Below are 12786 nucleotides of genomic sequence, written 5' to 3'. Positions count from 1 at the left end.
TGCACGCTGGGCACAGGGCACAGCTCTGCTTGCCCTGCACCTGCCACTGCAGGGGCTGTGTGAAGCTGCTGGAACAGGAGCACTTGGCACCACAGAGCCTTGCCAGCCCTGCTCCCAGCCTGCCTTTTCCTGCAGGACAGGCCCTCGGATTGCATGAGCCCATTGCACAGCAGCCCTCACCAGTGCCAGAGCTCTGGAGAGGCAAACCCTGCCTGACCAGCACACCCAGAGGCAGAGGGAGAGGCAAAGCTCCCCTGGGATGTGCATTGCCCTGCTCAGCTACCCTCCCTGTGTCCTGCCATGCCAGAGAGCCTTGCTGCACCATGGCACTGGGGGGGCTCCCAGTCCTTCAGGGGGTCCACCCCAGCTCTGCTGCACCCCTTGTGCAAAGGGACAAAGGCTTGTCTTGACTGGGGCGTGCCAGGGATGCCCACTGCCAGGCCAGGAGACCCATGGCGGGGGGGCTGATGGCCGTGTGCGATTTCCTGTGGCTCCTGGAGGACGCGGCCGCTGCTGCGGCTCCCTGTCCCTGCAGGCACAGCTGGGAGCTGCTTTCCTCGGCAGGGGCACAGCGTGGGGCAGACGAGGCAGAGCCTTTCCCCTTCAACATTTCTTTGCAGCCTTCCTTCTCCGGGAGCTGTGCAGAGGATGCCTTTATTTACCATGTCCTCTCTCATGTCTTTCTGTCAAAACAGGCAAATGGAGATCTCATGAAGCAGATGTGCAGTGCTGCTGCCTGTGCCAGCATCTCCTGCTCAGCCTCAGAACCTGGCTGCTGCTCTGAGGGACATCCAGACAGAGGATGAAAAAATTGCAGCCAAGAACCTGCAGGTAAAATTATACTTTGTCGTCTCTGTGAGATGAAATTATCTGTCAGCTCTCCCTGATCTCTTCCCCCCTCTGCCCCCCTGACAAAACCCATCACAGACATTGAATACACTTAGTAGTCCAGGGCTGGATATAAATACACACAGAGCAGCTGGGGAGAGTCTTCTGTGACTGTGTTGTTGTTGTTGTTGTTATTTAACATTATTGCTTCTATTATTAGCAGTTATAACAATTAGCAATTATTGGGAGTATTACAAAGCAAATCAATCTCCCCATGGTGTAGGTAGCATTTAAAGTGATGGAAGGGTGATGTCCATTCAGGCTTTGGGGGGGTTTTCCTGTTCACAAGTCCTCCTCCACAATATTTCCTGTAGCCCTCTCCCTCAGCTGCACACACACACACACACACACACACACAGACTCTATTTTTCATACTCCCAGGTTTTTTTGCCCCCTCCCATGTTTACATATTCATCTAATCACTGCAAACAGCGAGGATCTCCTCACAGATCTGACAATAAGCATTCCTGTTTGCCCTCTTCTCTTTAATATCCCCTCAGGAAAGGAAGGAGCAGGACAAACCCAGATTTACTGACTTTAATCAAGCTTCCACAAAGCATGCCAAGAATGTGAGACATTTCAGGGAAGGAATGGGGGAAAAGAAGTGTAAGTGGAATTGAAAACCCCTTCCAGCTTCTGTTATGTCACTTCTAATGGAAGCCTTTGTTATGATTTCACTAAGTTAGGTAATGTGACAGTTGTCTGATATTTTCTCCCAATAATGGTGGTCTTTTAGGCTATGTTTTGCAAGGAGGGAGGTGGGGTGGAGGAGTGGTGACTCTGGACGTGGCCCCATGTCAAACCAGTAGGAAGTATCCACAAATAATGTTTCTGCATCTGAAATGCAATTCCAGCTGCTCAGTGGGGCACGGATCTGACCGTCAGGATCCTCTCCTGCTCCCTTGTCAGTCTCAGGGGCAGAGGATTTCTGGCAGAGAATGTTTTATTTGAAGCCCCCTCAGCCTCCCACCCAACACACACAGAGACCTTTGCAAAAGCAACCACTTCCTGTTTTACAGAGAAGGAATTCAGGATCATTTCATCTGGTGGCAAAAAGACTTTAGGATGAGGAGGGTCCAGCTTACAACACGAAGAGGAATACCAAGAGCTGGAGGTGTTGCTAAGCCTGTCAGCTCCCTTGTGGGAGCTCCGTGGGGAGGGCAGCTGGTTCAGAAAGGTGATCTTGGCCACCTCCTTCCAACCTGCACTCTCAAAGTCATTTTTAAGCCTCACCAGTATTCCCACACTGTTATTTCAAAGGGTTTTCCTTTCTGGGTCACAGGCACTGTGGTGTTTAACCCCACCTCGTCTCAGCAAAGCACACACAGCAGGAGCATATGCAGGATGGAGAATCAAATCAGTGTTATCTTGGCTGCATTTTTTTTTCCCTCTGGCCAGCTGGAATTACATCCTCTGCCTCTGTGGCTCAAGGGTTGTGTGCTTAGGGTGTTCCTGGCCCCAGTGTGTGGGGCCAAATCCTTAGCAGCACACCCAGTCCAGGCTGGGACAGGGGTTAAAATGCTCTGCAAGCCCTGGCAGCCTGTAGATCACAGAATCATAGAATCCTGGAATTGGTTTGGTTGGGGAAAACAAACTAAGATCACTGAGGCCAACCACTGACCCAACACCACCGTGGCTGTTATTAAACCATGTCCCCAGGTGCCATGACCACAGGTTTCTTGAACCCTTCCAGGGATGGGGACTCCACCACCTCCCTGGGCAGCCTCTTCCAACCCCTGACCACTCTTGCAGCAAAGAATTTTTTCCTAATGCCCAACCTAAGCCTCCCCTGCTGCAACTTCACAACCCACAGTCCAGGCACTGAGTGGTCCTTCACTCACATGGGGCATGGAATGACCACGTTCTCAGTTTGAAACGCAGCCCACCTGAGAGGGTACTTTGTGGGGTGCCCTCTCTCTGCCCCTCAAACCCCAGAGCTGAGCAGAGTCACAGCTTCTCCTTTTTCTCTGCCTTGAAACTGCAAAGAGAGGAGGTGGCTCCACTGGAGCCCTTCGTGGGGACAAGAGGAGGGCTCTGAAGGTCTCTGAGGTAGCCTGCACCTCGCAGGGAGAGTTCACCTCTCTCTCACCTCTTCCCAGAGGTTTATTTGAACAAACAGGAAGCCGTTATGGGCGATGAAGAGCGTCCTAAGACAAGAGCCTAGGGCAGGAGCCCTTTCTACCTGGCCCTGCAACCCTGGGACCCCTCCGCACCCTAAACATCTTCTAGAGGAGATGACTCTGCCCGACGGTGGAGGTCCTTGCTCTGAGCCCTTGGTCCCTCCGGAGGAAGGATGCTGCCGTGAAAAGGGAGCAGCCCGCGCCCCCCAGCAGGGCACCCGGGATGCTCCGGTGCCGCTCCGGGCTCGCACCGGGGCTGTCCCCACCTCCCCAGGACCTAACAATTGTTAAGTTCTCTCTGTTCCTCCAGATCTGTACCCAAAAACCTGCGGGTCTCCCCCCGCAGAACAGCTCCTCCGAGCCGCCCCTGTTTGCAGACCTGGCGTGTGGCTTTGATTATTAACTCGATTCGAATTAAAATGAAACCAGGCGCTTTCTGCTTGCCCCGCTCCCGTGGGACCCCGGAGCCGGCTTTTCTGCACGACTGGTTGAAGGTACCAGAGGGAGCTGCGGCTCCCCGGTGCGCACGGCAGAGCCTGGCCCGAGGAGAAACCCCTCAGCCCCTGACAGCACCGGGGAGAAACGAGCAGAAAACAGAGACGCGAGTTAATTAGCTGCATCTTCTCGGGATCACGCTTGAGAGACGCTTTTCTGAGGAGAGGCTTCGCTGCCAGACAGGTAGCAAGCGGTTTGTCTCCAGCCCGGCAGCTCAGGGAGGTCTGAAACTACAGAAGTGAGGAAAAACTAACAGAGGGAGACAAAAAATTGCCGCACTGCTGCCTTGTGCGTTTCTGTGCCTCTGTTCCCCTGCACAGGTATGTGCAGACACATCCTTTGCCACCCAGGTCTCACAGAATCAGAGACTCAGTCACAGAGTCATGGCATCCCAGAATGCCAGGCTGGAAGGGACCCCGAGGATCGTCTGCTCCAACCTTTCCGGGGAACGGCGGAGTCGGAATGAGCTGGCCCAGCACCCTGGCAAGCTGAGGCTTCAAACTGTCCAAGGCAGGGGAATTTGGGGGGTTCCCAGATTTGGCAGAGCTGAGAAACTGCCATTTTCTAGCCCCAGGTTTCCACCTCCTCTAACACCCTGAGGGCAGAGGGAGGGGGATGCGCAGCCCACCCCCCGCCAGCATCCTTCAGCCGTGGAAGGCTGCGGGGGAAGCGCCGTTCGCGGCGATATTTACAGGAACCGAGGGGCACGCAGAGCAGGGTTGGCTGTGCCCGGTGGCACCGTGACAGCTTCAGGTGTGCCAGGACGAAAACCCAGACATTCCTCCCCCCGGAACGCATCCCAGGGGCCAGGCGTGGTTCTGCTCTTTGCTTTTATTTTCTGCTCACGACAAAGCACGAGTGGGAAGCCGCAGCACAGCGGGCAAGGGATGCCCGTGCTGGTTTTTCTCCATAACAAGGCTGCCCAGGGCTGCGGAGTCTCATCACGGAGCGGGAGGGATGTGGGAGCTCAGCCCCAAGCCCGGGGGTGGGCAGCGGAGACAGCTTGGTGCAGCAAGGGGTGCGGGTACCTCGGCCACTGGTCTGTGTCACAAATTCCTGAGGAAAAGCTTCCTGGAAGGCTAAAAAGGGATGTCGGGAGATCAAATATTCCCTCCACACGGGATGACGTTAGCAGAGGGTCCAATCCCACACCCATCCGAGCGCAGTTTCTGTGCCCGGGGGGGACCCCAGAGCCCGGCGGCTGCTCTGGCTTGCAGGGGCTCTTGAAACGCCTTTCTCGGCAGCAGCTGGATGTGCACAGGCGATTTCCTTCCCCAAATCCCCCGGGACACGCGTTTAAACACGACGGTGGCAAGTCTCCTTTCTGGGGCAGAAACACTCATGCGGTGGGCACAATATTTCACCTTTAAACCCAGCGACTCAAAAGCAGGAGGGAGTCTGGCTCTGGTATTTTGAGTGCAGCTTAATTTCATCCCGATTGTAAGAAGGGTTCATTCCACGACTAACTAAAAGAGGTCAGCTTGCTAACAAGGCTCACCCCTCCCCAGCCCCAAGCCGTGACAGCAATATTCGAAGGCAAGAAGGATCTTTCCTTGCAGTTCAGGAAGAGCTAAGCCTTCTGTGCGTGTGTGCCCGAAGTGCGCCCTTATTTTCCCGTGCGAGAGACGTAGAGGGAGACAGGAACTTTGAGGTTAAGCTGTCGTCTTCTTCTAAAGACGTGTTGGAATATTTAGACTGAAAGATGATGACACTGGGGGAGCTGAGGGCAGCGGTCCACAGGCGATCAGGGCGGCGGAAAAAAACCACAAACCCAAACAACCTGAATAATTTTCTTTGGGTTTTATTTTTAATAGCACAGACAATGAAGAGGAAGAACAACGTTCAATCCACAGGCTGCAACGAAAGATTATTTCCGACAGATGACACCTACAAGTTTCTTTTGGTTTCGTAACTCGGAAGCTGTCGACAAATGATGCATAATTCAGCAGCAGGAATTGCAACGCCGAGATGAAGGGAAGGGCAAGGGCTGCGCTTGGCGGCGTGGGTTAAGATAAGCCCCAGATAAGGCGGGCTCAGCCTCCGTTATTCTGCATCTCTAAAGCAAATACTTTCTTGTTCCGGCTGCATTTACTGGGTTAAAAAAAATAAGGAAAGAAAAAGAGAAAGGGAAGAGCAAAGAAGTGAAGTCGCAGGAACCAGGGGAAGACCTTCCAGTTTGTCAGATTCATTAATTAGAGAGCTGCATGCTCTAGAAGAGGATGCATTTTCTTGCCCTGCCTTCCTCCCCCACCAACAATTTCACCATGAGGGGATGTTTAGCAGAGTGTAACCAACAGTTTCTGATGGCTGCGGTTTTGCTAAATTCCACCCCCCCCTCCCCGCCTTTCTGGCTGATAGTCGTATCTCGAAAAGCACAAAACCCTTTACAACATTAGATGCGCTCATTAGGAAGTCAGCTCCTTTACATCCCCTTCTCCTTGCTGGCAAAACCTATCTCTTTCTGCATTTACACTGTTACCAGCCAGCCAGAAAGCTCTGCCCTGCTCTCTGGTGCCACTGCACAGACAGATCTCCCTTCCAGCAGCTACCATTCCTTATTTCATTAGGGGTTTTTATTCGTCTCTTTCTCTCTTCCGTGCCAATGATTTATTTCCCTGCCTCTCCTCTGAGGGAGCGCTGGGTTCAGGGGAAGCAAAGTCAGCTCCCCACTCACAAACAAAGCACCTCCCGTGCCCCTGCTGCCACCCCAGCACCGCTGGCACTCGCTTCTCCCGAGCTCTTTGGCATCTCTCTGGGGACCAGCATCCGCCGTGCCCCTGGTGTCCGCTGCCACTCCAGCACCGGTGGGCACTTGCTTCTCCCCTGCTCCTTGGCATCTCCCTAGGAGCCATCCTTCCAGATGTATCGTTGCTCTTACTGCGCTATAACGCTGCCCCCCGGGGGGGTGTAGAGAGATGTAAATGTCTCATTTTACCGCCGCGGCTCCTCAGTAAACACAGCGCTGATGTTACAAGAGATGAGCCCTCCCTGGGAGCTAGTAAGGGAAAAAAGAAAAGAAACATTGACAACGGGTATAAAGAACATTTTCCACCTTCAGCCGAGCTGAGCGGTGCAGAGGGGTCTGAGGAGGAAGAGGAGGGGGGTGCTGCTCTGTGGGATGCAGGCTCAGCCTGCCTGCTTTGGGTTTCTCTGTCCCTGGGCAATTTCGCCCCGGGAAGAATCAGAGCTTCAGGGGAGGGCTGGGATCTCTCAAGCTGTCAGGACAGAGGGAGGCAGGCCGCGGAGATGCTCAGAGCAGAGGACCCCTGCTGCAGTTTAAAATACCCAAACAATGAAAGCCCAGGCTGAAAGCAAGTCTCGCCTGCCCAGAGGTGGGAGGACCACGTGCTTTAAGTGGTGCAACCACTGTCTTTACAAAGCCCGACTCAGAGGGAGCTTGGATCAGAACATAGCTCTATGAACTGGATCCCGGGGATATGCTGGGCGCTGGAGGATGTGGAAGGAGGGAATCACCTTCCGCTCCTTCACCGTGCTGCTCTCTGGAGCACAGGAGCAGCTCGGTTCCTCAGCAGCAAGCAGACCTTTGCAGATGCTTCGCTGGTATGCTGTGTGTTCCAGGATGCTCTTCCATAAATCAGAGCCCCGGGAGACCGCCAGGGAGGAGAGGAAGGGTCTCCACCTCTGCACTCCTGTCATGAAACCTGCAGAGAGTAAAGAAATCGAGGCTGCAGTGGCTTATGAATAAACCTCTGTGCACAAGGATGGACACACAGGCAAACCTCACCTCCGAGGTGTCTGTGGATATCACAGAATGATAGAGGTCAGAAGGGACCTCTAGAGATCGTCCAGCCCCGCCACCCGCCTCGGCTACAGCAGGTTCACCTAGATCAGCAGGAGTTTGAAAGTCCCCAGAGGAGGAGACTCCACAACCTCTCTGGGCAGCCTGCTCCAGGGCACTGCACCCCCAAAGTGAATAATTGTTTCAGTATGTTTATATGGAACCTCCTGAGTTCCAGTCTGTTCCCACTGCATTTTGTTCTCTCACCAGGCACTACTGAGAAGAGTCTGGCTCCATCCTCCTGGCACTCAGGCTTTAGCTATTGATCAGCTTGCCAGGGACACCAGCACAAACCCACCCTGTCAGGGGATGGGTGTTTTGCAGGGGGGCACAGATAGGACTAGAGCAGCAGACAGCCACTAGCTCTGGGTCAGCTGGTTAGGACAAAGTGGCCTCTGAAAAAGGCCCTGGCGGTGGCATAGGCTCTTCTCCCGCTGCCAACACTGCCAAGGCCAGTGCCAAACCATGTCCTTCAGCACCACATCTCTGCCTCTCTGAAGCACCTCCAGGGATGAGGCTCCAGCCACCCCCCTGGGCAGCTTGTGCCAGGCTTTGAGGAACCTTTCGGTGAAGAAGTTTTTTCTAGTATCAAACCTAACCCTCCCAGGTGCAACCTGAGGCCGTTTCCCTTCCTCCTATCACTTGTTACTAGGGAGAAGAGACCAACCCCCACCTGGCTCCAGCCTCCTTTCAGGGAGTTGCAGAGAGCAATGAGGTCTCCCCTCAGCCTCCTTTTCTCCAGACTACACCACCTCGGTTCCCTCACTCAGCTGTTTTGAACTTAACCACCGCAGCCTTGATGACTGCGGCTGCGGACAAGCTTTGGTTAAACGCCAGAGCTGCCCTGCCTCAGTTTCCCGGGTGCCACAAGAAGTTAAGCTCTCTTAGCGGCGCTCCAGTGACAGATCAGCCTCTACCAGACAGACATACTCCCTGAAATCTCTACAGATCCCCCCTTTTCCAGGGGGAGTGTCCGGGCGGGTGGAAGTCTGAGGACAATGAAACCTGAGAATTTCTGTCACTCTCTGCATATGGCCCGAAGTGCTTTAATCCCAATTAGGGGCGGCTGACACACGGTCCTATTCATCCCAATCAGCTCTTGAATACATTTGCCTAGAAATGAACTTCACAAATAGACTCTCCCCTAAATGTGCCCAACAGCAAGGAAAATCGAATTGAGGCAGGGGCTCATTCTGAGGCGATCGAGGGAGAAAAGGTATGAATTTATAAGGTACACCGAAACATTGCAATTCAGCAACAAGTTGACTGACTTTTATTTGCACCATGTCAACCGAAAGAACCAAGAGATACGGTGGGGGTGCTGCGGGAGGGGGAGAATCCGGTTAAAAGGCAACTTTAGACAGACTTTGAATACTTTATGCGGCAAGTTTCGCCTCCAATTGAAACTGGGCTAAAAGAAGGAGAGGAAAAAAAAAGCCATCTCAGCTCTTACTCTGGAATTTTTAACGAGCACAAACCGCGTTTGAATCCGACCTGGGCTGACGCCCGCCGCTAACAATACGAATACCAACCCCAGCTCCTGTCATCTGCCCGGGTTCCCAGAGAACCTCAATTACTATTCAAAAGCTGCTTTAATATCCCACCCGCATCTCGTCTGCACCGCACAGCTGGTTGGGGGCCGCCGGCCCGGGATGCATCCGCCTGGTCCCGCCAACCTGCACCGGGTACGGGGCACCGGCGGCGCCACGGAGGGGAGGCGGGGGCTGCGGCACGGGGAAGGAATGGAAAGGAGAGGGAGGAAAGGTGGTAAAGAGGGAGTGGGGGTGAGAGAGTGCGGCTGTAAGAGAGAAAGTGGTAGAAATGGAGGGAGAAATAGGAAAGAATAGGAAAAGAGAAAAGGGAATGGAGAGTAGGGAGGAAGAAAGGAAAGGAAGGGAAAAAAGAGAAGAAGGGAAGGGAAGGGAAGGGAAGGGAAGGGAAGGGAAGGGAAGGGAAGGGAAGGGAAGGGAAGGGAAGGGAAGGGAAGGGAAGGGAAGGGAAGGGAAGGGAAGGGAAGGGAAGGGAAGGGAAGGGAAGGGAAGGGAAGGGAAGGGAAGGGAAGGGAAGGGAAGGGAAGGGAAGGGAAGGGAAGGGAAGGGAAGGGAAGGGAAGGGAAGGGAAGGGAAGGGAAGGGAAAGGAAGGGAAGGGAAGGGAAGGGAAGGGAAGGGAAGGGAAGGGAAGGGAAGGGAAGGGAAGGGAAGGGAAGGGAAGGGAAGGGAAGGGAAGGGAAGGGAAGGGAAGGGAAAATGATCAAGCCTTGTTGATCTCTTAATTTAAAGGCAATCTCCGCGTTTCAGGTGCTCAGCCAGCCTCCCTCGCTGCCTTCCATCCCCATCACCGGAGCCCCGGGCAGTGCAGGGATCCCGAGGCATCTCGGGGAGCCCCGGGCAGTGCAGACACCCCCGGTCCATCCCGTCCCGCGTCCCGGGAGCAGCCTCCTCGGCGGGGCAAAGCCATTTGGGGAAAAAGGTCATGGCGGGAGCCGGCGGCTGGGCGGCCCCGCCGCAGTATGGCCTGCTGAATGAACTTGCAGCATTTTGTTGGCTTCTCGGCGGCGATGCTGGGCGGCATAATGAGGCTGTATACAGGCATTCATGCTGGTCTGAATGTGGTGTTGAACCTTCTCTGTGCCGGAGCGGCTTGATGGTTTGAATGGAGCTCCCTGGTGGGACATTGCTCTCCGCAACTGTGCCTCTTTGGATGACTGTTGTTCCTTAACATTCATGCCTCATTATGGGGCAACCTGTTAAATCAGGGAGAACAGTGTGCCAAAGTGTTAGGCAGGGGCACCGGCAGTTCAGCGCTGGGCATAAATAAGGGCCGCCGAGGAAAATAACTTTCATCGCATCTCTGGGCAAAAGTGATCTGGCTTTAATGGTGCCTCTGGTAGCCCAGTTTAAGTATATAAAGAGCGATAGTGGAATGTTTTGATTGAGCCCAAACATTGTCTCTGAATAAAGCTGAAACCATGTAATTAATGTGTCTTTTTAATAAGGGACAATACGGTCGTTCAAGCTATTTAATTTCATTTAATTTTCCATCCCATTTGCTCCAAAGGCTGCTTTTACTTTTAACACCCAGCCTTTCATGCTGCATCTTGCTCCACTGGGCACATTAGATCGGTTTCACCCTTCCTTTTTAGGGAAGGAAAAATAAAAGAAAATGTGGTTCCTTTCCTCTTTTGTGGACAATTTATTTCACTTGGGGAACTTCAACTTTGAGCCACAGGACAGAATAAAAATTGGAGAACTGGTGTGAATGCTTCCAGAGCAAGGGCTTTTCTTTTCTGAGTGGATGGGAACCAGCCACAATCGGCTATATTAATAAATAACTTTCCTCACAGTCGGCCTTTACATGCTCCTATTGATAAAATTGTTCGCGTGTCGTTCACGCTTTTTGACTCATTAAGGCCTGGGAGGGAGCAGCTCCCGAGGCGGAGCAGTTGGGTACCTTGGTCGCCTTAAAAGCCTCTCTCTCCACCTCTGATGCTCATCCTCAAGTGGCCAGGCCAGAGGTTACAGGGACATGTTCATGGCTTAAATTTATCGCCCTCAACTTCTTGTTTATCTGTTTGGGGTTTTTTTTCCCCCATTCAGGCCGCGGATCAAAGGGGTCATCTTCAGTTCCACACATCCTCTCCCCTTCCCCTTCCCGTCCCTGTAGTGAAAAAAGAACCCCCCTCGCTGCCGGGACGGTCCCTGCCACTGCATCGCGGGGAGAGGCGATCGATGGTCACTGATGGTGCGGGGGAGGCAGATTGATATCGGTACTAAAAACACATCCACGGCCCACGGGAGCTCACTACCGGCCAGCAGCAACCGGAGCAGGAGGCGGCAGTCCCCGCTTCAGCTCCCGGTCCCGGTCGGGGCAGCTCCGAGGTGCGGGGCTGTGCGAGGTAGCCAGCGCTGGGCTGCCCGCGGGTCTAGCAGGGGCACCAACAGCTCACGGCTCCGACACCGGTGCCCTGAGGAGGGCAACCGGCTGGCAGAGGCGCGAGAGAGACGAACAGTGACCGGCGTGGGCAGATGCCATGTCAGCAGCGGTAGCTGCTCCCCCGGCGCGGTGCCAGGCAGGGAGAGGGGACAGAGCATCTTTGTGACCTCCAACTCTTGAGACGCGCCGGTTCCAAAGGGTTTGTGCCGCCTGTGTGCCTCCATCCCCGTGGCCCTTGCTCCCACGGTGGCACTCCTGACGGCGGCAAACGGGTCCGGAGTACAACTCGCACCAATGGTCACACCGAAAACGATGTGCCAAGGTTTATCTTGCCTGAGAAGAGCCTCTTCGGTGAGCTGGCACCTAATTAGCAGACACACCTCTAAGCCGATTTTTTGGGAGGGTTTCTCTTGAAATGTTTTAGTTCCAGCGATTAGAAAAACGTCAGGAAAAACAAACCAACCAACCCAAACACCAACCCCGCTCCCCCAGTAATAACCATAGTAATTAAAACCCACGGCCCACCAACCCCTCCATCTCTGCATTTGCTTCTGAAAGCGACAGACACGAGCTGCACGTCCAACTTCCCGGAAGATACGCTGGGAAAAGTCTTCCTTCTGGAGCGTTATGGAGAAAAAAACCCTGCTAGCGCGGATCGGGACTGAAAAAGCCCAAGTGGAATACTGAATTTTTTACTGTTCCCTCAGCCTGACAAGCGCAGCTGGACTGTGAGGGGGGGAAAAAGTCGCACACCTTTTCTTTATCAGCTCATGGGGGGAAAAAAAACCCTAGGACATTCTCTCAGCCTGAATTAGAAGCTGACTTAAGCCTGGAGCCTCGTTGTGTCTTAATCAAAACATCAATGCTAAGAGGAGGGCCATAGCTGCTCTCCGCTCGAACCTCTTCACTCCGGCTGTATTTACAGTCGCTTTTTGCTGCTTCCACCTCCGAAAGCAGCCTGGGTGCAGGCGGTGCTGCGTGTGGGAGAGGAACCTGTAGGTGAATTAAAGGACGAATCCAGCTGTAGGCTGTTCGCTGGACGTCTGTGTTATCTGCTGGCCGTGTCTGTGTTTCCTGGTGGCTGTGCGTCTCTATTTCCTCCTGTCTCCCTTCCTTAATCGCAGAAACTACAGACACAGCTTCCCCAGCGCTCGGAGAGGCAGCGGGTTGTGTTTCACAGGGGCTCATATTTTGCGCTCTTCACCCTCCTTGAGGATCAAAGCTGCTCTTCTGAGCAGATCACTGGCCTGAAACCGACCCACTGCAATGGTCGTTCTTTAAAAAAAAAAAAGGGAAAATAAAGAAAAAAAAGGAGGAAAGAAAGAAAGAAAAAGGGGAAAAAAGTGTAGGTATTTTCTGGTGTTTTCCCATCAAGTACCTGCCCAATTTCTGTATGGCACACGCCGGGAATCAATAGAAGTTAACAAGTCCTCAAAACATTCCCCATCTCTTTGTTTAATCTCCTTTACAATAAAGCCAAGGGAAGAGAATTAAAAATCTTTGAAGTATATTAAACCTCAAAAGGCTCAGCCAAGTAGACTTAAAATAGT

This window comes from Dryobates pubescens, chromosome 28 (genome assembly GCF_014839835.1).
Source record: "Dryobates pubescens isolate bDryPub1 chromosome 28, bDryPub1.pri, whole genome shotgun sequence".
NCBI lineage: Eukaryota > Metazoa > Chordata > Aves > Piciformes > Picidae > Dryobates > Dryobates pubescens.
Note: the sequence above shows the minus strand (reverse complement) of the source record.